Source organism: Podarcis filfolensis, assembly GCF_964270895.1.
Source record: "Podarcis filfolensis genome assembly, chromosome: 10".
Classification (NCBI taxonomy): Eukaryota; Metazoa; Chordata; class Lepidosauria; order Squamata; family Lacertidae; genus Podarcis; species Podarcis filfolensis.
In genome coordinates this window covers 34237683-34264004 of record NC_139612.1, presented here as the reverse complement: position 1 = coordinate 34264004, position 26322 = coordinate 34237683, and the positions used below count along the sequence as shown (strand labels likewise).

General features: G+C 42.0%; 1 protein-coding gene and 1 long non-coding RNA gene across 6 annotated transcripts in view; one reads left to right on the top strand and one right to left on the bottom strand.

Moving 5' to 3' along the window:
• Positions 1 to 26322, bottom strand: part of NAV3 (neuron navigator 3) — a 448840-nt gene that overhangs the window by 376202 nt on the left and 46316 nt on the right. The gene's annotated exons all lie outside the window — the stretch shown is intronic.
• LOC310743262 lies at positions 2262 to 26322 on the top strand. The gene is made up of 4 exons (XR_014538913.1): positions 2262 to 2530; positions 11673 to 11831; positions 13364 to 13423; positions 26257 to 26322. It is a non-coding gene; the product is annotated as an uncharacterized lncRNA (long non-coding RNA).

Genomic DNA, 26322 nt, shown 5'->3' with positions numbered 1-26322 from the left:
GAGAGAGAGAGAGATTACTTCTACGTACTGTATATCCTGTAAATAGCAGTTACACCTGCCTCCGAATGCCAGTTATTGAGGAACATGAGCAGAAGAGGACTGCTGTGATAATGTCTTGCCTGTTGGATTTCCATGGGCATATGGTTGGTGGTAACAGAATGCAGACAGTAGGCCTTTGGCCTGATCCAGCAAGACTCAACTCATGTTCTTAAAATGCACTACCATCTCTTAACGGCATTCTGCTACTCCTTCAAACAATTTTCTCACGCTCATTCAGAAAAGAGAACTATTCTTATAACCTTTGCTTCCAAAGAGTTAAGCAGAATAATTAAAATAATTATATCGTAATTGAAACCTGCAGTGTGGTTATTGGCAGATCAGCACCAGAGATTTTTCTTTTAATCTACACCTCACATCTCTCAGTAATGAATAGTAGCATAATTAAATACTTCAGCAATGATAATAAGAAGGGACTGCTGAAGTCCAGTAATGTTATGCATTGTTGACACTGTATCATAAACAGGAGGAAAAAGAGAATAATTTGATTACAGTGCATTCATGACTAGAATTCATGTTCTTGAACTTACCTCCAATTAACTTTTGCATGAAAAACTGACTGGGTTGCCAATGTTTTGTTTCAACATCAGTGGAGCGGGGGGGGGAGGGAAACATGGCACAAATGCGATGTGATTGAAACTACTATAATAGGAGTTAATCAAAAGCATCCAGAGACAGAAGATAATGTGTGTGTACATCTCAGTCCCTTCTCCTTTCAGATTTGATGAGCAGGAGAAATGGACTAAAATTACTCGAGTTATGGTTCCTTCTCTTTTACTGATGAATTCTGCCGACTGTTCAATATTATTATCATTAACAAATGATATGCTATTTAGTATCTGCATGTATATCAACCATGTCCAAATATAAGATCATTATTTCCTGCTACATTTGTGTGTGCTTTTAACTAGGGGCTGATGCCCCTGATTCACCAACCCTCTTCCTTTACACCTGAGCAACTCCTCCTCACTTTACACCTTGATGTCCCTGTGCCTCTTCCTTCACCTCCCCCCCTCTTCTCACTGTTTGCCCCAAGCCCTTTACCTTCTCCTCACAGCCCACCCTTTTAAAGGAGAGTGGGAGGCGCTAGCCAAATTGCTTTCTGAAGCATCTCCCCTCTGCTTTAAACACCTTCCCCTGATAAGGACCCATGGGACAACAGGATGCTTGCTGGAGTAATGGGCTGCACCAAAAGAGATTCAGAGAAGAGGATCTCATTAGTTCAAGGCTCAGTCATGATAGCTCTGGGTAATATGTAGAGTATGTATTATGGAACTACTACTGGTTTGTGTTTTCTGTAGGTCTACTTTAAATTTCATCCTAATTTCTCCTTTTTCTTCTTGTTACCTAAAACTAATGTGTGTATATATATATATATATATATATATATATATATATATATGCCCTTCACTTTTTTCTCTATCTTCATGTATTTTATGTAATGTAGACTAGTGCCTATGAAAATTCATGCCACAAAAAAACCAGTTAACTCTTTAAGGTAATACAGTATAGGGTTCCAGTTACCCACTGAGTCAGATCTCCCACTAGGCAGAATGAGATGGCTGCCTGAGGCATCTAATTTTGAGTTTAATGAAAATCAAGCAGTGAGTATATAATTTTATATATTATTATTGTAGGGAGAGAAGGGGGGTATCAGGGGAGGGGTAGTACCTCTGCTTGGGGACACGTCATGCTCCTTCTGGGGTAATTTGTCCACCTTTGGTTCCCACCCTGCACTCAGCTCTCACCTGTAGCTTTTAGAAGCTGTCAGCATGTGACAGCAGCCACACCCTGGGAGACAGCTTTGATTGGTCGGCTAAACTATGGGTCTCCGACTATGGGTAGCCAATGGGTCTCAAACACTCGGTGAATTAGGGACTTCCCCTGCATGCGAAAACAGGCTCTGGCAGATTGATCAGAGACCAATAGTGGGTCCAGCCAGTGCTATTTTTCTAGAAAAGGAGGTGCCGGAACTCACGATGAACACCACCCGTGTCCTCTTATAATGTCAACTGCACCCACTTGAAAAAGGCCAGAACTGAGTTCCAGCTGCAAAAAAACCCTGGGTCCAGTGGTTATGAGGATAGTTACTACATGTGCGGGGCAGGAAGTGAGGGGCAGATAGGGCGTGTCAACCTAAGAAGGTAGCCAGTCTAGGAGAAGGAAAACTCTGATCCTAAACTTCTGCTTCTTTGCAACTATACTCATTCATGAGAAAGGCTTCAAGAGTAAACCCTGAGGAAAAATCCATATATGTTGCCTTTGGGAGAAGAAAGGGCTAAGGAGTAAACCCTACACTAAGACAGTTGGATGGCGTCTTGAACACCTCTTTCCAGCAACTCTTGCAGTCAAGCTGGTGCCAAATGTATTGTTTTACTTTCCTTTGGTCCATATCTGTGAGGCTAAGAGACAGGGTCTTGTCTGGGCAGCCCAGGACCTCCACACACACTGCCCAGGCTTGCATCCCAAAGAGGTCACTTTGGTGCTGCTAACACAGCAAAAACAACATGGGGGGGGCAGCAATTACAAGTTACGGGTCTCTGCAGCTATAGCAGGCACTGTGATTCTACAATGGTTTGAATTCACCCCTGGAGGCACACTCCACTGTCTTTCAAAACAGACATATGCCAAAAAGGGAGAGATGCTTGTGGGATATTTTGCCTCGGGTACCAAAATAACTCTACCAGCAGGGGGCAGGGGGCTGTTCCATCTCAGGCAGAACTATTTGCATCTCAGGCAGCTAAAGGCCCACCTTTGTTCCAGGTTATTTTAAACACACACACACACACACACAGAGAGAGAGAGAGAGAGAGAGAAATTAATATCTGCATTCCCATTTAGTCTTCAATCATACCTTCTCCAGGATTTCATTTTTATAAAAAACTTACAGAACAAAAAGGGAATAGCTTACAAAACTGTTTACAAAATTAATTTTTTAAATCACATAACAAGGCAAAGCAAAGGAAGTCAAGGCACAAAGTAGCTTTTCAACGCATAAAGCTTTGTAGAAAAGATCTTTGATGAACAGGTGACAGGGGAAAGCGATCATCTTACTGGAGGTGCCGTTCAAGCACAGGTTTTAGATCGTCACTCCCACCCCCCCCACCCCGTTTTTTATGTCTAGCCTATTTACAAGTTGAAAATCCATTAAATATATTAGGCATGTTGCCTGGGCTGCACTTTAATTTTTGACATCTATGTATTATTAATGTAATCATCTGAACTATGCACATTCAGAGGACATGGAAAATTAAGAAAGATACAGCAATCAGAAATTAAATAAGGAGAGCACGTATTAAACAGAATAATAAGTTAATTTTATTAAATAAATGAGGTGAATATAACTTCTGAACTAAATGATAATAATTTCATTCACAAAGAAGATCCTTTAGAAATAATATTTCTCTAAAAGCCATTGAAGCATAGGCTGAGTACATAACCCTAATTACAGCCCATTCTTTCCAGAATTTTTTATGGCTTGTCCTTCTTTTTGTTGGATTTTCATTATAAAAAGAAGAAAATGTGCATCTCCCTCACCCATCCCCCATCTTGTCCCCAGTCCTCTCCTTCATCACACTTTTCTTTTTTTTACGTAGCCCTGTAATAAAGCTTTTCTTCATGATCTGTGTTCATTAGAAAAGTAATTGTATTTTCAGAAACCAATAAGATAACCTTAACATGTTTATTACAAAAGCAAGAGTACAGACGTACTTTGGTAACTGGAAATGTGATTTTTTTAAAAGTAGAAAATGGGGTAAAATACACCACCACTAAGCCAGCCTGGCACTGGATACAGCAAAGTACCTACTTTCAGTGGCACAAGTTGAGGGTGGAGAAATGACAGTAACTGCCTGGCCACTTCCACTGAGAACCCACCCTAGTCAATCTCTCTGAACACATTACAGTGGTACCTCAGGTTACATACGCTTCAGGTTACAGACTCCGCTAACCCAGAAATAGTGCTTCAGGTTAAGAACTTTGCTTCAGGATGAGAACAGAAATCATGCTCCGGTGGTGCGGCGGCAGCAGGAAGCCCCATTAGCTAAAGTGGTGCTTCAGGTTAAGAACAGTTTCAGGTTAAGTACGGACCTCCGGAACGAATTAAGTACTTAACCTGAGGTACCATTGTACAAATGCTGCTGCCACCAATGACCCCTCTGGAGATACGTCCCAAGCCATTACTGTGGCAAGATGTCTTCTGGCTCACAGTTGCTTGGAGTGGTATATGTGGACCCCCGCTCTTATAGAGCATCTCCCCCCCCCTTTCTGTTAATTCCAATGGGAAGCATAGTTCATTGTCAGCTCCAGAGCTGGCATAGTGCATGGCCATTTGGGGAAATGACCACGGACCAAAGGCGTTTAGGGTGCATCATTTTTGAACCCACCACTGGCAGTGTACCCATGACAGTGGCGTTTGCCACCGCCATGGTGAGATCATTAATGGCAAACCTCTTCTCTGCCATGGGAAAAGAAGTCATTGGCATCTAACAGCGGCACTCCCTGGGAACTTACAACTGCCCTCTGTGTGATTGTGTGCGTTTCTATTACTATTTAGCCCCTTAATGGAAGTTGCAATCCTTATGTGGACCGACTCTTCTCCCAGTAGTATCTACTTAATGTGTGCAACAATCCCATCATATGTCTTGTGTCTAATTATCTTGTTTAAAATCCCCATAGTCTCATATTATAATTGCGTTACACTGATGTTTTTTTCTTTTCATTCATTTTTCATCATTTGGATTCCATAATCAGAAATACTACCAGTTCCGCTTTCTGTTAATTCACTTCAATCCAATATGCCAGGGCTCTGCCATTATATAAAGTTGTTATTGCATTATTGAAAGAGATGATAGGAAAGCAACTCCTACCCCACTCCACCCCTGCCGGCACACTCTAAGTGGCATCAGCAAGTATGTGTTGGGTTTATAACCCAGTCCTGCCATCACGAGCTCGGCGTGTTACTCCAGTCAGTTTTTCATCAGGAGGGAGAAACTGGCCATATGTCTTTTGGATAGCCAAGGCCACTGCAAGCTTAACTACATTCTTGCCAATGTTGTGACTGCTTTGAAAGAAGACTGGTTACAGGAAGCAGCCAAGTCTAAAACCACTTTGAGGGGTTCTCCCCCCAATCAAGTGTTGTATAAATCTTATAAAACAAAACAAAACAAGAGCAAGGATGAGTGGAGGTTGAAAGACAGGTACCAGTGGCAGTTTTGTGGATGAAAAGAGAATATTGGGGGCCAGGCTATACAGAAAGGAACAAGAAGGATCAAACCTTTCTCCACCTCAGCCGTTTTCCCTCAAACCCTACCTCCTCATCTAGGTGCTTCTCTCCCAGGAGAGAAGTTTAGTCTGGATACCTAACCAGTTAAATATGGCTAGCGCAGCCTTCCCCCAACGAGGTCCCTCCACATCAGGTCTAACACATCTAGAGGACACCTGGCTGGGGAAGGCTGGGATCAAGGAAGGTAGGTGGTTGGAAGGAGAGCAGCAGGACAGGAGAAATAGTCAGCATTTCCACATACATGTCCCTGCTTCAAAGCATCTGTATAGGAAATTCCCCCAAGCATTCATTCTGTACAGGAATATGGTACAATATTCTAGAACACAAGCCATTCTACAATACAAACCTTAGAGTTGTCATGCCTAGTTTGCTGCCCATTTCATATTATTCTCTGTGCCATTTCACCAGTTCCTCAAAATGCGTTACTCAATTTGCCAGAATGGTTCATGCTTTCATTAGTTTAGCCTCCAGTAAATAAAACAAAGCTACTACTTCATTACAGCACTGGCTTTTATCTCACAATTATTTTGGAACCCTGAGTATTTTAAGCTTCTCCTCAGCATTTGACATTTAAGGTCCTATCAAATTAATGCTTTCAGCTATCTATATTCACTCATTATTTCAGTCATGCACATTGGCCAGGGGCTTGTCCCATTTAAAATCTCTCACACATTTGCTTACACAAGCTTTTTTATTATTCAGACATTTGGTCCTTTTTATGTTTTCTCTCATTAACACGAAATTTCACAAGTCCTTGGTGAATAATTAGCTGTAGTAGGATCCTTAACTCTCACATATACATTTTTAATTTATTAAGATGATCACCAAATTACTTCTGTACCATGAAGAATGGCATACAACTTCTGTGCAAAACTACCAAATTAAAATAGAAAACATCACATTTTTTAGATTAATCACACAAATCCAGATAAGGGAATTTGCACTGGATCAAGGGATAAAACCAAGGAATAAAGGCCATTAGACTTGAGGCAGACATAAACTGTTTTACAGTACTACTCAAGTATTGGTGTGTTTCAATAATATACATCTATGCGTTTGTTTAAAAGATAGCTTATAATATTTTTTTTAAAAAAATAAGTATTTATTTACTAGTTTCCTGTTGGTTTCTGCTACAAATTCTGATCAACTCCACACCTGCTAAGGTTTAGTAAAAATGCAACATGTGGTGTTCTCACCCTGTTCACTAAGGCTGCATAAAAACCATAACCTGACTTACCCCAAAGAATCCTTGGAACTATAGATATACCCATCACAGCTACGATTTCCAGCACCCAAAACAAACACAGTCCCCAAGATTCTTTGGGGGAAGATGTGTACTATAAACATGTGGTTTGCACGCAGCCTGAAAGCCCCATCTTTTAAATCTTAAAGCATGTCATTCTTGTCCCCAAGTACAAAACACCTGATGAAACACAATTCTTAAGACTTTTTCTCAAGAGCTAATCTATTAGCATATGGATATGCTCGTACCCCTTCCAATCTGCGCCTCATCCCGAGGGACGAGGGTAGGGCGAGCAAGGACTACTCACCTCCGTCACTGGTGCTGTGCAATGCCAGGTCTATAGGCAACAAAACCGCCACCCTGCGAGATTTCTTTGTCTCGCAGGGGGTTGACCTGGCTTGTGTGACGGAGACCTGGGTGCGCGAAGGGGCAACAGTTACCTTAAGAGAGATGGCGCCCCCGGGTTTCTCCGTCCTCCACCAGTCACGGACTGTGGGCCGGGGGGGAGGGGTGGCATTATTAATCCGTGAAGATTGTTCTTTCAGGGCTCTACCATCACCATCGATCCCCGGCATTGAATGTGTTGGCCTAGTGTGGGGCTCCGAGGAGAGCTTGGCTGTCTGGCTGGTGTACCGGCCACCTAGCGCACCAGCAGCCACCCTGTCAGGCCTATTGGAGGCGGTGGCCGGCTGGGCCTTGGAGTTCCCTAACCTATTGGTATTGGGGGACTTCAACATCCATGCTGATGCCACTCCCTCCTCACAGGCTCTGGACCTGGTGTCTTCCATGGCGACACTAGGGCTCTCCCAGTTTGTTTCGGGCCCCACACATCAAGCAGGCCACACGCTGGATTTGATCTTTGGTGCAGGTATAGATGTGATCATGTCTCCTTCGATGAAGGTGCCATGGTCTGATCACTACGCTCTGAAAGCCAGGATTGACTTTCCACCCCCACCCTGCTTAGGTGCCGAGCCGATTTGGGCTCGCCCGCAGAGGCTGATGGACCCTGATAGATTCCGCCAAGCCTTGCGGGACCTTGCTCCCCCTGGCGACTCATTGACTGAGCTTGTTGAGGGCTGGAATATCCAGCTCCTGGCAGCCATCGATGAGATCGCACCGAAGCGCCCTCTGCGACCCCGCAGAAACCGGGCTCCCTGGTTTACCGAGGAGCTCCGGAAAATGAAGCGGGACCTCAGACGGCTAGAGCGAGTATGGCGGGGTGCCCGTGACGGAGCCTCAAGAACATCTTATAGGGCTTTTATGAAAACCTATGAGATGGCGGTGAAGGCTGCTAAGAAGTCTTACTTCTCGGCCTCCATTGCATCCGCTAGCTCTCGCCCGGCGCAATTATTTAGTATAATCAGGTCTTTAACGTCCCTTGAAGGACAGCCAAATTTAAATAACAATTTGACACACGGCTGTGAGGCATTTGCGAGCTTTTTTGCGGAGAAGGTCTTGCTGCTCCGCCATGACCTCCCTGCCAATTTGGATACAATAAATGAACTGGAGGCCCCTCGACTGTCCTCGGGTCCAGTATTGGACCACTTTGACCGGATATCCCCAGCCGATGTAGACAGACTCCTCCGAGCTGGAAAGCCCACCACCTGTCCTCTCGACCCGTGCCCGTCTTGGCTGATTAGAGCGTGTCCAGACGAGGTGCGGGCCCTCCTGGGGGATATCATCAATTTGTCCCTGGGCACGGGGACATTCCCAGGGGAACTGAAGGAGGCAGTGGTGCGCCCGCTCTTAAAGAAAACATCATTAGATCCTTTAGATCTATCCAATTACCGCCCGGTTTCGAATCTTCCGTTCCTGGGTAAGGTGATTGAGAGAGCGGTTGCTGAACAGCTTGGTGGGTTTCTGGATGAAACATCGGCTCTGGATCCATTCCAGTCTGGCTTCCGCGCTGGTCATGGGACCGAGACAGCTCTGGTTGCCCTAACAGATGATCTTCGTAGACAGCTGGATCGAGGCGGGTCGGGGCTGCTGATTCTTCTAGATCTGTCAGCAGCTTTCGACATGGTCGATCATGAACTTCTGGACCACCGCCTTGCCGACGTGGGGATCCAGGGCACAGTCCTTCAATGGCTGCGCTCGTTTCTCTCTGGTCGGGGACAGAGGGTGGCGCTTGGGGGGGAATTGTCATCGCGCCACTCCTTGGTGTGTGGAGTACCTCAGGGTGCGATACTCTCCCCAATGCTTTTCAACATCTTTATGCGCCCCCTCGCCCAGCTTGTCCGGAGTTTTGGGCTGGGTTGCCATCAGTATGCCGATGACACCCAACTCTATCTGTTGATGGATGGCCATCCTGACTCGGCCCCAGACACACTGACCAGATGTCTGGAAGCTGTGGCTGGATGGTTACGTGGGAGCCGGTTGAAGCTAAATCCTTCGAAGACAGAGGTCCTGTGGCTGGGACGGGACGATATGGGATTGGGGGGGCAACTCCCATCTCTTGCGGGGGCGCAGTTAGTGCCAGCACCGTCCGTTAAGAGTTTGGGTGTAATCTTCGACACCTCCCTTTCCATGGAGGCGCAGATTGCAGCTATAACAAAGGCGGCATTTTTCCATCTCCGCCAAGCTAAGCAGTTGGCTCCTTACCTCTCTCGCCCTGACCTAGCCACTGTGATCCACGCGACGGTCACCTCCAGACTGGATTATTGTAACTCGCTCTACGTGGGGCTGCCCTTAAGACTGACCCAGAAACTCCAGCGGGTGCAGAATGCTGCAGCGAGACTCCTTACGGGGTCTTCGCTGCGAGATCACATTCATCCGGTGCTATATCAACTGCACTGGCTCCCGGTGGAGTACAGGATCAGGTTTAAGGTGCTGGTTTTAACCTTTAAAGCCCTATACGGCCTTGGACCCTCGTACCTACGGGACCGCCTCTCCTGGTATGCCCCACAGAGAAACTTACGGTCTTCAAATAAAAATATCTTGAAGGTCCCAGGCCACAGAGAAGTTAGGCTGGCCTCAACTAGAGCCAGGGCTTTTTCGGCTGTGGCTCCGACCTGGTGGAACACTCTGTCACAAGAGACTAGGGCCCTGCAGGACTTGACATCTTTCCGCAGGGCCTGCAAGACAGAGCTGTTCCGCCAGGCCTTTGGCCAGGGCACAGCCTGACTCCCTCCCTCGGCAATCTTCGCGGAGCTCTGGCCCAATAGTGGCCAGTGGCTTGAACTTAATTAATTTTATAATGAATGATTTTAGAGCGTTGTTTGTGTTGTACTTTTGTATTGTTTTATTGTTGTTAGCCGCCCTGAGCCCAGCTTCGGCTGGGGAGGGCGGGATATAAATAAAATTTATTATTATTATTATTATTATTATTATGAGTTTGGTGTTGAGGAGCAAGTAGGCTGTATGTGGGACCCTTCTAACTTCTGGATCCAGCAAGTGTTAAAATATAACCCAGGCTAGCTTCCTGTGTTTAGGTAATAGCCTGAGTGATAGACCATTAAGGGAAACAAAGGGAAGAGTATGGCACCTACAGGTGTGTGATGGCATCTGTGCAGATTTGGTCTTGCACATCTGTAGAAAATTCATTCATCTGGTTGTTGAATTCTTTTCAGTATTCTTCAGACTAGTCTGAAGTAGGGGCTGGCCAAATGCAACCAGAGAGTCACATCTCTCTCTTTCATAAGTAATTCTTATGAAAAAGCTGAACTATAGACCCCTCTTATGTCATCAGAGGCTGTGGGTGGTGATTCATAGCTGAGTCTATGCAAGAAACAATGTTGATGCTCTCAGCATGAGCCATACGGCAACACTATAGGTAAAAATTTAGTTTGGTATTGTGACATTAGATGTGTGACTACATTAAGGAAAAAAGAAAAATTGCATGGAGAAGATCAAGCCTATAGGGAGATCATGTCAAAAAAAGGTAATAATGTTACCCTTCTATGTGAAATATATGGCATTTTCACACATATTGTACTGGACTGAAATTAATGGGAGAGATCCAATGTACCGGGGGTCAGCAAACTTTTTCAGCAGGGGGCCAGTCCACTGTCCCTCAGACCTTGTGGCGGGGCGGACTATATTTTTTTGGGGGGGGGGATGAACAAATTCCCATGCCCCACAAATAACCCAGAGATGCATTTTAAATAAAAGGACGCATTCTACTCATGTAAAAACACACTGATTCCCGGGCCGTCTGCGGGCTGGATTTAGAAGGCAATTGGGCCAGATCTGGCCCCCGGGCCTTAGTTTGCCTACCCATGCATTAAACAGTGCAACAGGCCTTCTCTGTCCCGTCCTTCCCACTCACCCTCCAGTCCCCATGCCAGGGGGTGGCTACGAAAACTTACAGAGCAGACTTGGAGGGTTGAATTCTATTGTTCCTAACAGAGTTGCCTTTGCTCAAGAAAGCATACATAGTTGGATCTCATCCAATATCTTAAAACAAAATGAATGTGTAATGAGTACAGCTGAGAACTACCATACTCAGTATTAATGACAAATTTAATCATTTTTCCACTACATCTACCATGGCCAAATATGGCTAAATCAACATTTTTGAAGGAGACTGTGACAATAAAAAAGACAGCATGGGCCAGCTTTAGCAGAATAAAGGTAACTTTACTTGATGGCAACATGTCAATAAAAACCACGAAAACTTTGCAACACAATAGTCACACTGACTATGATGTATAGGGTGGAAAGTCGTTTGACAAAGATTTGCTGCCAAAGAAAATACAGCCAATACTCAAAATTCTGTTGAACAATGGGTGTGTAAAATCTCTCTTTCACCCATATACCAAATGAATATGACAGCACAGAAATGTTATGGATGTGATACAAGTCATCTATAATGCCAAGCACAGATGGACCATCAACATGTCCAACCATCAAGAAACCAGATGGACTTCTCATCGTACAGACTGAGATCAAAGACCAAAACAACTTTTGTGGCAGGTCTGATTTCTGGACCAATGCAATGATGAAACGCATTGATTAGTGTTAGAACAATAGACTTGTGATGGAATGGGAAAGTGTGCCATCAACTCTGAACTCATGGAAGAACAGAAACTGGTTGTGGGCGATGTGGTACAATCAGCAGGAGTCTATAAATAATTATTCTCTCTGCAGGACTGAAAGGATGCTGGTTGTTTGTTAATGAACTTCTTCAATTGTACATCTAAAGATTTACACAAAATATTCCATAACTCACAAAGGGAGGAGGATATTCATAAACCCAACATAACAGGCATGATACAAGCAGTGGTTTAGCAGCATCAAAACAACATGGTGAGTTCTTTCTACACAAACCAAATAATAGGGAATAGGACAGAAATACAGCTCTTCACAGGTTCTGCACCCTGCCCATTTTTTTCACTTTTACCAGGACAGCTTTTTGTAAAGAGCGGGGGGGGGGGGGGGAGTACCCAGTCCTAGCAACCACATTTTCTATGTTGTTGTATCCATCCCTGTTATCTATGAGTTTTTATTGCACTTCTGGAAGAGAAAATATAACAATTCCCCTTTAACAAAGCATCTCTTTTCTTGCCCAAGTGCTATGTAATCTTGTCCTTTTTTGCTATAGAGTATAAAAGAGCTTCACCCTTGTTCCTTTCATGAAGATGAACCATTGTCTATCATATATACACATGAGAGATAATGGACAATTTAATCGAGGATATGCTGTGAATGGGGAACATACTGAGAAACAACTATCTCCAACAGCAACATTCTGCCCTGTTACATCAGAGATACCCTAAGAAAGCCAGTCCTCCGTTTGCCAATGCTACTATCATTGCAACATAGGAAATGTCACCAAAAGGCAACAGGGCCAAAATCAGCTATCAGTTTGTACATCAGATTATTGTGAATTGTCACTACAGAACTATTATTAAAAGACAGAATTATATCTCTCTTGTGGCACTTGTGCAGTTTTGATTCTCCTTCTACTGCCATGCTCAAGAGGGCAAAGTTGGGATAGAAATCAAACGGCCAGCCGTCTTATAATATAAGCTGCAAATGATCCCCATAGACTGCTAGATACAAGTAGTTCCCATTCTAATTCCATCAATATATACAATATTATATCACTTGTAATTTGGAAGATACCTCTGGAATTCAAAGGCTAGAACTAGTAAGGTAAGTACAACAGATGCCAGGCTTCTAAAAATATGCACCATATATTAATTAATAAACCATCAAATGGAAAAAAGTTCTTTGTAATATTTGAGCACAACATGGTGTACTTGTACACTGTAAACTGGAAAACACTTCAGCCCAATTCAGTTGTTCCCCCCTCAAGTAATTCTCCCCATGTGAGGAAAGAGAATGGGAGCATCTTCAGTGAAACTCCTTCCAGGGAGTCTTCTCTACTGCTGTATGCTCTCTGCAAAATTGAAAGCCCTGATAGTTCAGATTCTAGATTGCATGGGAAGCCAACATAAGTATCATGAACTTGTTGCATGGGATGCTACAGGGATGGGCTATCAGGAAAGCAACGAAAGAGGTGGAGGTAGCAATTGCCCCTCCTGCTCTGCTGTGCATGTAATTGAGAACATGACTTAATATGGCTTAACAGGAATCACAGAGGATAAGCTTTTTTATTGTTTTCATTCCTAGTTAAGTACAGATGGATCAGTTTAAACAGCTGGACTAACCAATCGGCAAGCTAAGCATATGCTTAGGGCACCAGCAAACACATAGAAATATGTTTATGGGGGGGCACAGATTAGGAAAAGCATCATGGGGGAAATCAGGATTTTTGTTAGACTTTCTTCACTATACACGCTTCCTTGATTTCTCTGTTCTCTTTTTATTGCAAGCAACTCCCCACTTGTGTGGGGATTCTGTTCCTGGTGGCCGCCCACATCAGCTGGGCACACGTAAGTCTGGCCCCCTTGTGGTGTCAAAAATGTGTGTGGGTGTGCATGGACATGCATGTTTGATTTGCCTGTACTTACCCCCACCTAAGCCGGGGGTGTCTTGCTAATATAGCATCTGTTTTCCTTGCATGATTTTGATCTATCATCAGTGGCGTAGCGTGGGGGATGCAGGGGGGGCCGGCCTCACCGGGCGCAACATCTGGGGGTTAGGGTTAGGGGGCGCAAATCCACGAGTTAGGGGGCGCAAATCCACAGGTTAGGGGGTGCAAATTACTTGCCTTGCCCCGGGTGCTGACAACCCACGCTACGCCACTGTCTATCATGTATTGCACACAACACACACGTATGTACATTTCAGCATACATGTAAATTTTGTGTCATTTCGGGGGGGATATTTTAAGGTTTAGTACTGTTTTTATTCTGAATTATATATACAGGACACCATAATATTTTAAGTGTTTAGGGCCCGTAAAGGTCTTAATCTGGTTCTGAATGTAAATTTCAAAAAAGAAATAGTCATTGGATTTTATTTTTTAAAAAGGCATAATTTACAGTCCCAAGGAAACAAGGACATGCAGACCCCATTAAAATATTAAAACTTAATAGCATGGATATTTAATACAAAACATCACACATAGAACAAGGAAGGTAGATCTTATGCTATTTAGAGAAGTACTTTTGAGCATCTTGGGCTTTTGTTACTGCAATTCCAATGCACACGTTTACTTCACTTCATCATTCTATGCTAATTCTATACAGGATTTAAATAAGATATCATTTCTAAGCTATTATGCTCTGACATTGAGAATGTTCTCATTTTAGACATATTCAAGCATACCCAAAAATTCAAGCAATTTTTCTTGAACTAGCACCAGGCTGTAGCTGAACAGAATGCAAAGATGAATGCTAAGCTTGTGATCAGACCAATCAGATGAAACCATAAATAAAGAACAGCAATGATTTTAGTACTGCTTTAACATCCTCTTAGTATGAGCTACATATATCAAAGTCAAGCAGTATGCTGTGACAATGCTCAAGATGTTGGATTCCGATAACCTCTAAAGTCAATCTGAATGCCAGTGTTTACTGTCACTGCAGTTAACTTTACAGCCAGGCATACCAATCATTATATTTATATGCACATGTGCGCGCACACACATACACACAAAGAGAGATAGAGAGAGTCAGTTAATGAAGACAAGCTCCAACATCCATAATGAGACCAGACTTGTCTGTTCCATATGCAATTTATACGTTCTGCGCTATCTCAACAAGGCTGATGGCAATCTATATGAATGTAATAAATTGCCTTTTCGGGGGACAACCCTAATATTAAAGTAAACAATTAATTGTTTAACCAATTTTGTTTTAATTTGAAAAACCTCAGCATCAGTGATGATGTACTAATTAAATAATGGTTCCAAGAATGAAAAAAAGCTATGAAAAAAAGAATTAAAATATCCAGATGAAACCTCATGGCTTACATACATCATTGTAAATGGTTTTTACAAAGCAGAAAGCAACAACAACAACAAAATAGCAATCATTCTGTGCTTAATATGTCTTCTGGCATAAAGGTGTGAGTGCATTTCTGAATACCATAAAATATGTGAATGTAACATTATTATAAAACAGGTGAAAGACCATCTTGATAGAATGACTAGTGCTGGGCTGAAAATGCCTCCCAGCACCTTCCTAGACCTATCAGTTTCTCATGAAAGAGGGGGATGTTTCTGGATACTCTTCCAGGAGAAGACACTAAATTCTAGTAATTTGGTGGGTGCTGATGGCTTATTATTAAAGAACGGTGTAGAGGGTTTTAAGTTATTGCCCTCTTCTAAACTCATAGGTATCTTACCTTCTCAATTTATTTCTAGCTTCCATTTTACTGGTAAGTAAATCTTGTTGCCTAGTCTCTGCTCAGTGTCTGTAGTCTCTACTCCCTTTCCTGTACACATCTCCCAGATTTACGGTAATCCTTGCCTAGTTCCCTTCCCATGAATCCTATATATCCCCTGTTTGGGCTTTTAAATTGGCAACTTTGAGTCAATTCAGGTTTAAGAAAATGGGTGATAAAGTACATGATAAAGTACAAAGGTTAGTCTGTGGGTGTTTACCATTCTCTAAATGTTATAACCCTTTGATAATATATTCACCACCTGAGAAAGATGCCCGTGGTACTGGCTTTCTGCAAGACAGAAGGGGTTCTCAGGTAAACACTGAAGTGATAACTGGGTTGGGCACCTGGATATGAACTGTACAGCCTCTCCCAACTTCAAGTGAAAGAACCTATTAGGCACAAGAGAAGCAAGCTTAATTCTTCTTCTACTCATTCTAAAGGTTACATTAACCTTTATTTAAAAAAAACCAAGGTAACAGACATTTGGGTGTAAAGGGGAAAGAAAATCCTAGTTCAGAGAAACAGTGTATTTTGTGATCCCTTTAAAGTTTTAAAAATGTTTTTTTCTTGAAGCAGGCAGTTTGCTACCTAGATTAAATGTCATTGAAGTTCATTTGTGAATAAGAATTCCATCTCTCAATTCTAGTTTACCACATGGAGGTGGCAGTCAAATTCTATCAGCTTACAAAGTCGAAGCTTGAAATCTTATACACACTTACCAAGAAATAAGTCTCATTTAATTCAAATGGGGTTTACTTATGTGTAGAGGGTTGCACTATTAAGGCTGCAATACTGTGCAAGCAAAGTACAATACTGAAGCCTGAAGTATGCTTCCATGAAAGCAAGTCCCACTAAAGTCAGCAAGACTTACTTTATTCGGGATTCGAAGGGCAGTACTATAGTATTTTATACTATAGATATATTTAATATTCCCAAAAGGTGTTTAAAAAGGGGAAAGTCTCAGTTGTCATAATTTACCATGTCCATTGTGTGAAGCAAAGAGAGGAGTTTCCACAGTTTAGATGCTTCATTGATACTTGTTGGAAACAAGTAAATGGGAATACTGATTATAGATATAAATCTGCTTTGGCATAGGCACTGGATTTGTATCCTCAATCACCCAATCCAATTTTGGGCTGATCTCCATTGGGGTCAATCCTGAGGTTAAAGTTCCCCCCATTATGCAAATCAAATAGGCTGATCCTGCCATTTGAGGTATTCTACAGTCCGTGAGCCCCCGTCTGGACTTTTGGACAGTACCCTACCTTTGGACCCCTTTACTGGGGTACCCTGAATTTTGGTTATGGATCCAGGAGTGAAGCACCAGCTCCCTGTTGCTTTGGACTAATGATCCAACCAAATTCCTCACACACACATACATCCCTATGGCAGCCCTATGCCAAGCCACCACCGCCTGAAGATGGTAAGCAGTTTCTCTGTAATTGATTATTATGAATATTTGATTCAGAACAAGAGGTAGTACTCAAAAGGAGCCATGGAAGGTTTTCCATTTGTGCAACAGGTGTTGTGTGTCGAGGTCCCCAGGTCCACCCCAATAACTCACACATCACACAGAATTTTTGTTTAAGGTTTTTGGCATAATTTTGGCCACAACTTTATTAAAATACAAATTTGTGAGTGGTTGCTTAGGCATTGGTTGCGACTATCTGCCCCCACCATGGGGGACAGACTGACATTCCGCACGATGCGAAAGTCAGAATGGGGGAATACACTTGGGGGTTACGCGGAGCAGGGAACCTGCCCTCACCCCAAATGCAACCAGGCCCGAGCCCCCTTGACAGAGTGGACAAGCAATAGTTAGCCCCCAATTCCTTTAACGGAATCCCTTGCAGCAGCAGCATTAGAGGGGCAGGCACAGCCAATCCATGCCCCTCAACCAACCAAACCATAAACCAATGCCTAACCGCAACCTTACAAGTTGTGACGATTTGCTACGCAGTAGGCAAAAACCAAATGGCCCCAGCCAATCAGCCAGATGGACAAAATTCCTACCAGGCCCCCGCTCCAAAGCAGACGACCCCATGACAGGCATAGCAAGGTCAAAGTGAACAACCCTATTCTAGGGAGGGAGGGACGGGCAATCTGCTGCACGGGCGAAAAGAGGAAGCCCTAGCCTCGTGCAAGGAGTTTTAGCATTTCTGGCTGTCAATCAATAAAGGGCAACATTAATTTCTTCCCAACAACAAGGGAAGCCCCAATCGCATCAGTGGCGAACGATCAGTTAGCCCGCCCCCAACTTTGGAGTGTCCTGGCAGCCCCCACCGCAACACGTGCTCTCCATGAAGGAGAACACGCTTTGTGAATTCCTTACTCCCACTTCCTATAGCCACTCATGCCACTTCTGAAGACATAACTAGTGCGAGACACTGGAGTCAGAATCGGAACGCTGACCATTCATGTCTGGAGTACTTGAAACTTGGCCAGAATAAACACAGGGTGTCTTTTCTATTAAAACATGCCCATTGAAACCAAAGCCTACTGATTCAAAACTTCAGTACAAGACTGTAATTTAAAAACAACCACCACCACCACCAAACTAAGAAATAGTTTTTTACCCAGGGTAGCCGAAACATACTCTCTATCTCCACCATTCCATTACTGGGCTGGATGTCTACTACTAAAGACAGAGAGTGTTATATTAGCTTGCTTTTAACCACCATTTACATCACTAAGAAGTATCAAATGCAGTTCCATCACAAATAAAAGCAATTATTAACAATTTTCACTCTAACTGCTGCTCTTTTTTATAGTGAACTGATAGCCATCTGTCTGTGCAGTATGAGGTCAACAATAAGTTCCATTAATTTAACTGGAATTTGCTTCCACATACGCATGTTTCAACTGATAGCTTTATTGTTCAGCTAAACAATTAACACAAGTTTATGCAATATACCTTCCGTTAACTGTTCCAGTGTAATACTTCACATACAAGCAAGAATTTGATTCAAAAGCCCTGTTTTTCTTGTTCATGTTATCCAAATTGCTTGTTTCCCCATAATGAAAATAGGGTGGTATATGCAAGTGTTGATTATTGTTAATGTGAGATGTTGTGGATTTAAATTCCTTTATCTAAAATAGAAAAGGCATACCTACAGTACTTCTCTTTCATTTCCAGTTAAGAAGGAGGAATCATCTACTCACATCCAATTATAGTACCAAGTTATCAATTAACTGTCAAGTTAAAGAACCTTCAGAAGCAACCTCTAAACCTACACAAATTTCTTCCTAAGCAGAGTCAAGTCTTGTTGCACATTGTTGTAAAGTTCAGATTTTTAAAAGCCCAATACTCTTCAAGTCTCCCACACTCGCTAGTGATCAATGAAAAGACGTATTGATTTTAAGATTCTTACCACAGAAGGATGAAAGACACAAGAGAATTTCATTTGAAGAGTTACTGACATCATCTAGGTCACAGAATGTCAGTATCTATTATTTGTCAAATAGAGAGGCATGTAGCAGTAAACACATTACTGTAACTTCCAGAAACAGCATCTTGACAGCTATTATTATTAAGATGCAACTACACCATGAACCATGCCGGCAAACAGGTACTGAATATTTGATAGTGTTATGTGCTTTCCAGACTCCTCTCAGTTCCTAGATCCCATAAGTGTTAGAATTTAATTAAGGCTCAGGGTGCTAAACTGGGTGCCAGACACTGAGTCCCTGGACCCAGCAGGCAGTAAAAGCTAAATAAGCCAGGCTAGCTTCTGTGTGCAGGTACCTGGGTGGTGGGTCATCAAGAGAACAAAGGAAAGGTAATGGGTCATTAAGGAAGCAAATATGAACCCTGGGCACCTGGAATGCTGCCGGGCATTTTGAGGGGCTGTAGGGTTGCTGGGCAGCATGTACAGCCCTCAAAAAGCCAGCTAAGCAAGTTTTGGTGATGTTCCCCAACAGCTTTGGCAGGTCTCCTAAAAGAAAAGCTCCACAACTTTGGGCAATCTCTTAAAAAAAGCCCCGCCCCAGGCAGTGGCAAGAGCTGCTATGCCACTGGCTCGGAGACTGGGATGACGTGGTACAATACAAAACCTGGTCTAGTTTTAAGGCTGTTCTGTAACATTTATCCAATGTAGCCATAGGTTAACAGAGACTTGTTTTCACTGGTGAAAACTTTATCATTCTTTACTTTCCATAGTGGGATTTTTGGTGTTGTCGCTCAGAAAGCTATTAGCCCTAGGGTGTGGTTGTTTGTTTGTGATTGTCTGCGGTGAACTTTGTTTACATGAGTGGGTGTTTTTGAATCAGGTTAGCCAGATTGATTCGTATGCTGTTGGCAGGTTCCTGTCGTTGTCTTGTTGGGCTGTGTATGTGATAAAGGGGAGCCATACACAGTGAAAGCATCTTCTTCTATTTGACCCCGTGTCAGTTTCAGTTTATTGGTTAGTTTTTCTAATAAGGCTGTTTCCCATACTATTTGATACCATTGGTCCATGCTTGCTTACTCCTGACAAGTCTCTCCAGTGTCCTGGCCAAAGAAATATAAGCAAATAGTAAAGAGAACCCGCACAAGCCATGCTGACACAAAACCCCAAACATACACAAAGTAGAATAGAAGCATTACCACCCGACCCCACCCCCACTCACCATACCCCGCTCCACCTCTTTCCCCCTTTTCTTCCTAATGTAATACTAATGTCTCAACAAATTAAACTGATCTGTAGAAAATCTAACTGGAAAAAAGAGACATTGCACATACTTTCATAAACCAAGAAATCTTTAATTAAAAATTATATATATATATATATATATATATATATATATATATATGCCATCAGCCCCTCACTGCAGAAAAAATAATAATTATACCATTGGCATACTGAATTATGTTGAATGTCAGATGGTCCACAGGAAGGAAGACAATATGACAGACACAGATTTTCCTCTGTGTCAGCATCTTGAATTTCAAATATTTCTTATTGATATACTATCATTTCAGTGCCTCATTTGTGTAGGTTACCAAACTCCCAAAGGTTCAGTGGCAACTGCAAAGATTTCTCTAAGCTGATTGATGTATTGTGTAGTTTGGTGTAAATGGATAAAAGCAGGATGCTTCATCTTCTGATGGGAAGAAAGGTCTTCCTCATTCCCTTCCCTGTTATGGAACCCAGGTTGTGGAACTCCCTCCCTAGAGAGGTTCAGTTGTTCTTTCTTTTAATGAGAGTTCCGCCCCCCCCCCCCTCTAATGGCACTGAGCTTTTAGCATGTGTTGAAATTCTGTCTTCCTGTGGTGTTTATTTTAAAACTGAAGTACTGAATCCTGATCTTCATTTTTAATTTTCTGAAATTATTTGTAGCATTATGAACAGGTTTATTGTGTTTTACATATTTTATTATTTTTTGTAAGCTTCTTGGGTTTATAAATAAAGGAAAGCATGGTATAACTAACAATTCGCTCTCCCATCTAGTTCACTCTCAGAAGAATGAAGCTTGCGCCAATGAAAGGCAGAGAGAGTTCCCCCTTTCCCACAGTTCCAATTTCTTTCCCTCTCTTTCGTTGTGCTTGCATTCAGCAATGTTTCAATAAATCTTCAGAGAATTTTTCCACCAAGTAACCCAATACTGCTGCAAAATTTGAGCATCACATGTCTAGATACCATACAGTGCAGTAGAATGTCAAACATCTGAAGCATGTTGCTTCCCTAACATCAGCTCTCTGATCAATCTTAGGTTACTAAGCACTTTCAGCTACTTGCTACAATGAAGCTAAGGCTCTTATTTCACCTACACCTTTTTGCAAATGTTGCCCAAAAAAATCAATATGTTCTTGTTTGATTTTTTTTTTATTGAACTTTGTGGGCTGGTAACAAAAGCTAATCATCACAATTCCATGAGAGAAGGAGAAGAAAGTAAAAATAATCACCCACTGTGCAAAAGGAGGGCAGACTTTCACCGCATGAATCTACTATGACTGCTAGGCTACATTACCCTTGAACCTGTGAAGGTCAAAACAGATTTAAATGTAACCTAATCTTTCATTAACTATCTTCTAAGAGTTCAGAGTAACAATGTGAAAGTTCATATTAGCACAATGTTCATTTTCCAATTATATCTGTAACTTACAGGTTATGAGGAATACTATGCTATGATAGCGGAAAGATGAATACTTCAAATAGAGACATTTTAAGACAAATTTCTGTAAATTCAAGTGAAATTTAATCTTAAGGACACAGACAAATCCAGCCAATGAAAATCCTGTGAATAATTTAAGATTATATTCCGTTCAATAATAAATTATGTAGATTTTTCATGATAAAATTGTTCATTTTTATAGCCATAGTGACTAACGATGTTTGAACTGGAGTCCTTTATAAAAGTGGCATTTTAATTCAGATTTCCATTATACATGTCTTGCTGTGATCCCACTGGAAAGTATTATGAGTTTAGGAGGGAGGGAGTAAGGATCCTTCTAACCCCTGGATCCAGCAAATGTTAAAATATAAGCCGGGCTGGTTTCCTGTGTTGAGGTGATGGCCCGAGCAATAGGCCATTAAGAGAACAAAAGAATATGGCTCTGTGTGAGATAGCAAATGGCTCCCTCAACTCAGAGACAGTTAGAAGGACAAACCTAAGTTTAGAGTTTGCAATGATGTGACCTAAACGAAAAACCAGCAAGCTGGAGAGAGAGTCAGAAATCAACATTTGACGTCTGTTTGTGGGGCTGATGCTGTGTATGAATACATAAATAAACCATATTTACGTTTCTTATTCCAAAAGTAAACAGGAACCCTGGGTAAAGGTCCTGGAACCCCTGAAATTTCACACTGCTCTGAGATAGGGGTGGTATGCGACAATATGATACTCTAAATCTATTTAAGTTAGCAAAATGTTGCCTGTGCCAGAAGCAAGAGGCAATATTTAAAAAAAAAAACCCTTCCATTATCCTTCATCATTCTATTGTTAAATTCCCTTCTCCAGGCAAGCTCAGATCCAACGACTGAAACATCATAAAGGCCATAGCAATAGCAGTTGCATGGTTATTGCTGCCAACTCCCCACCTCCAAAACTGGTTGTTTTGCATGGTGAAGGTGCTTGGGGTGCCTTGACAGTGCAAGGCTAAACTTGCAAGGTGTGTTTGTCCCCTACCAGGAAGTAGAAATACAAATAAACCAAGTACATTTTTTAAAAAAACAACAACACAGAATGCATCTACAATATGGCAAGTAAAATTTTGGGAATCATACTAATGCTATCACAATTATGTTTTCATAAAATGAAACACAGGAAACTGCCTTATGCAGAGTCAGACCATTTAGCCATCTGACCTAGTATTGCCTACACTGACTGGCAATGGCTCTCCAGGATATCAGGCAGGAGTCTCTCCCTGGCCTCCCTAGAGATTGTGTAGCTTGAACCTAGAACCTTTTGCATGTGCAGTGCAGGTGTTCCAGCGCTGAACTACATACAGCCCTTCCCCCAAAGGGAAGGGTAAATAATGACCAATTGCTGGAAAAACATGTTTGTCTGCCAGTATGTATTCAGTAGTGTTTTCATCCCAGCTGTTTTCCAAATCTCAGCCATATTTTTTTTTTTAAAAAGGGGGTGATCTTTCCATCTCTTAGCTACTAAAATTTGACTGCCATTAGCAAATTCGGCATAAACTCTCTCTTCTTAGAATCTACGTGGTTATTAACATGTCCTAATAAAATTACTAATGGATCTAATAAAATGACTAATGAATGATGATAAAACTCACATATACAATTTCCTTCCAGAAAAGATTGGTCGTCAGGCATTTCTACCAAATACAAATAATATCAGCTCTTTACTGTCTACACTTGCCATGGTATAATTTTCTGGATAAACTCAAACTTAGCCAATGGGGAACCATTAACAACTGACAATGCAATTTAATACTAGTATAGGAGCGGAAAGGTGGAACCTTGTGTAAATATATTTTGCCACAGGGAGGTAATTTTAATGGAGAATGGCAGAACAACCCTCCCACCCCCAATATTGTGGTCTCACTCTAGAATCATAGAATCATAGAATCATAACCCCCTGCCAAGCAGGAAACACCATCAGAGCACTCCTGACATATGGTTGTCAAGCCTCTGCTTAAAGACCTCCAAAGAAGGAGACTCCACCACACTCCTCGGCAGCAAATTCCACTGTCGAACAGCTCTCTCTAGTTTGGGGTGCCAAACAGCCTGTTTTTTTGTAAAGAAAAGGATGCTGGAAAGTCCAATAATAAAACTCCCATGCCACACCCAGTTTCACCCATGTTTTGAGTAGGACAGGTTGGGGAGTGTTTGGTCCTCCAGATGTTGCTCAACTGCAGCTGCCATCATTCCTAACCATTGTCTATGCTTTCAGGGGTTGATGAAGTTGTTGTTCAGCAACATCTAGCAGGTCAAAGGTTCCCCACTTCTTGTGTAGAGCTTTCACAGTCTTGCAAGGCTCAACTTCCAAACACAGGAGCCAAACGGATCAGATCTTAAGCACAGCATCTTCAGTAGGTAGAGATGGCACTTGCATACCTTTTTTGTGACCAAAGCAGTCTGTCTCACAGCACACTTGAGACATATGTTAATAGCCCAGGAAAACATGACCTATCAAGACTAATTGTTTAATAATCCTGTTGCGGAAGTTCTTGATGACTCAGAACAGTCCCTGCCAGCTTCTTTTTCAGGGATATTGTTCACGACAGAGCAATTAAAACAGCCATGTGTAGCAGAGGTGCTTGGAGGGTAATAAAAGCTGTTTGTGTCGCCGTGCCTACAACATTACTTAAAGCATGACAGAGAAAAGATTAAATCAGCCCATTAGAGCACTGTTTAAATTGTTGTTATTATTATTATTTTGGCATCAAAGGAAAATTGGTTCAGACTCACTTTTTTCTAGAATTCTTTGCTGGAAATACTTCGGATGTGGAGAGACAAGGACTAATGAAAAAGCAACTACAAGATGAAACGACCACTGCATCTACACATATGTGTTATGGAAGTGATGGGGCATTTCACAATGTACAAAGTCACCGATTTCATTTCTTCAAGATTGTAGAGGTCATCAGGAGGCAAATGTATTAGCCATACACTGAAAAGATGCAGAGAGAGTCATTTTTAAATTCTTCAAAGAGCCAAAGAATGGGTACAGGCCTGGGACAGTTATACATAAATGAAAATCAGAAAGAACAGGGCCATGATGCTTAGAGACCAGTTAAATGGATCAATATGAGGGAGCATGCAAAAAGTCTGCTCTCTCAGCTTGCAGTCTATGGAAATTACATCTAGTGGATGCTGTCTCATAATTTCCATAAACCACAGGCTGAGACATCAAGATATTTCTAATGCTCCCCATTATTATTATTTTTAAAAATCACCCAACAATTAACTACCAGCACATGGAAAAACAATGTGTAAAGGATAAACATTTTTGTGTAACTTCGTTGATGTGCTTATTTTCTATATTTAGTGAATTGCACATCATCAAGAACGGCTGCTGCTCTACACAAGATAATTCAAACATTAACTCTGGAATCTTTAATATTCTGATGTTGTACGATACACTTTATTTTATCAACCTCTAACATTAGAAGTGCGACTAGTGCCAATAACCCTCTTAAAATCATAATCCAAGTTTTTATTTCACTTCAAGCAGTGGATGTCATAATACTGTAATAAAAGAACAAAAATATCTGCAAGCAAAAATGCATTTCTTCCACACACACAATGAAAGGAAAATACTATGTCACTGTTAACATCATGACATTTTTGCTTGACAAAGCATGTCTAAGAAACGTGTCGAGCCAGAAGAGATGTTCCATTGGCATATCCCATATCCATCCCATTCTGAGGCCCATCTCATTTCACATGTTGTAAATAACACAAGAGAGATACACAATATGTCTAGGGAAAGGGTGTGGGGAGGTGAGTTTATTGGCTTGTATGCTGTTTTCTGTTCTTGTTTTTATTGTGTATTTTGAGCTTTTATATTGTATTTTTATGTTGGGAACGACTATGAGATCTATGGATGATGAAGGGCAGTATACAAATCTAAATAAACAAATAACTAGATCAGAGAATATACAATCCTAAAGTGGAACACGTTAAGGATCACAATTTATTGGGTCTTATACTCAACGAACACAGACCCTCCAAGTGTCCCTATTTTCCAGGGACATCCCTGATTTAGACAAGCTGTCCCAGTTTCTGATTTGATCCTGGAATGTCCCGCTTTTCCTTAGGATGTCCATATTTTCAGTGGAGAAATGTTGGAAGGTATGGAGTTATCCAACCCGCAAGCCATCTGAAGGCAATCCTGTATTAGGGAAGGTTTTTTAAAAAAACGGTTTAATGTTCTATTATGTTTTTATATATGCTGGAAGCTTCCCAGAGTGCTGGGGCAACCCAATAAGATGTGTGGGGGGAAAATAGTAAAATTATCAGTCTGGAATGGGACATCCCTATTTTCATCGGATAAATGTTGGAGGGTACGCAAACACATTTACATTACTGACTCCAGTTACTGTGGGTAGAGGCAAACAGGATGCAAGGAGAGGGTGAGCAGAGATAAACTGGGGTAATTGATTGGAACTGGTAAAATTATTCAGTCCCTTCTGCTTTACCTAGTGCTACCTGTTTGTTTCAAACTATAGTCATACCTTGGGTTATGAATGCTGCGGGTTGAGTGTTTTAGGGTTGTGGACCGCGCCAAACCCAGAAGTACCAGAACAGGTAACTTCTAGGTTTCGGCGCTAGCACATGCGCAGAAGCATGTGCAGAAGCACTGAATCGCATCACGCATGTGCGCAGACACAGCACTTCAGGCTGTGAATGCTGCAGGTTGTGAACGTCCCTCCCACACGGATCACGTTTGCAACCCGAGGTATGACTGTACTTACATTTGCATCCTAAGAACACACCAAATATCCATGTAGTAGCTCTTATCTGAATTGAACTTATATTTTCAGGATCCATCGCCAGTACAAAATGAACATTTTCATGAAGCAGACCTTAACCTAAGGTATCTTCAGAAC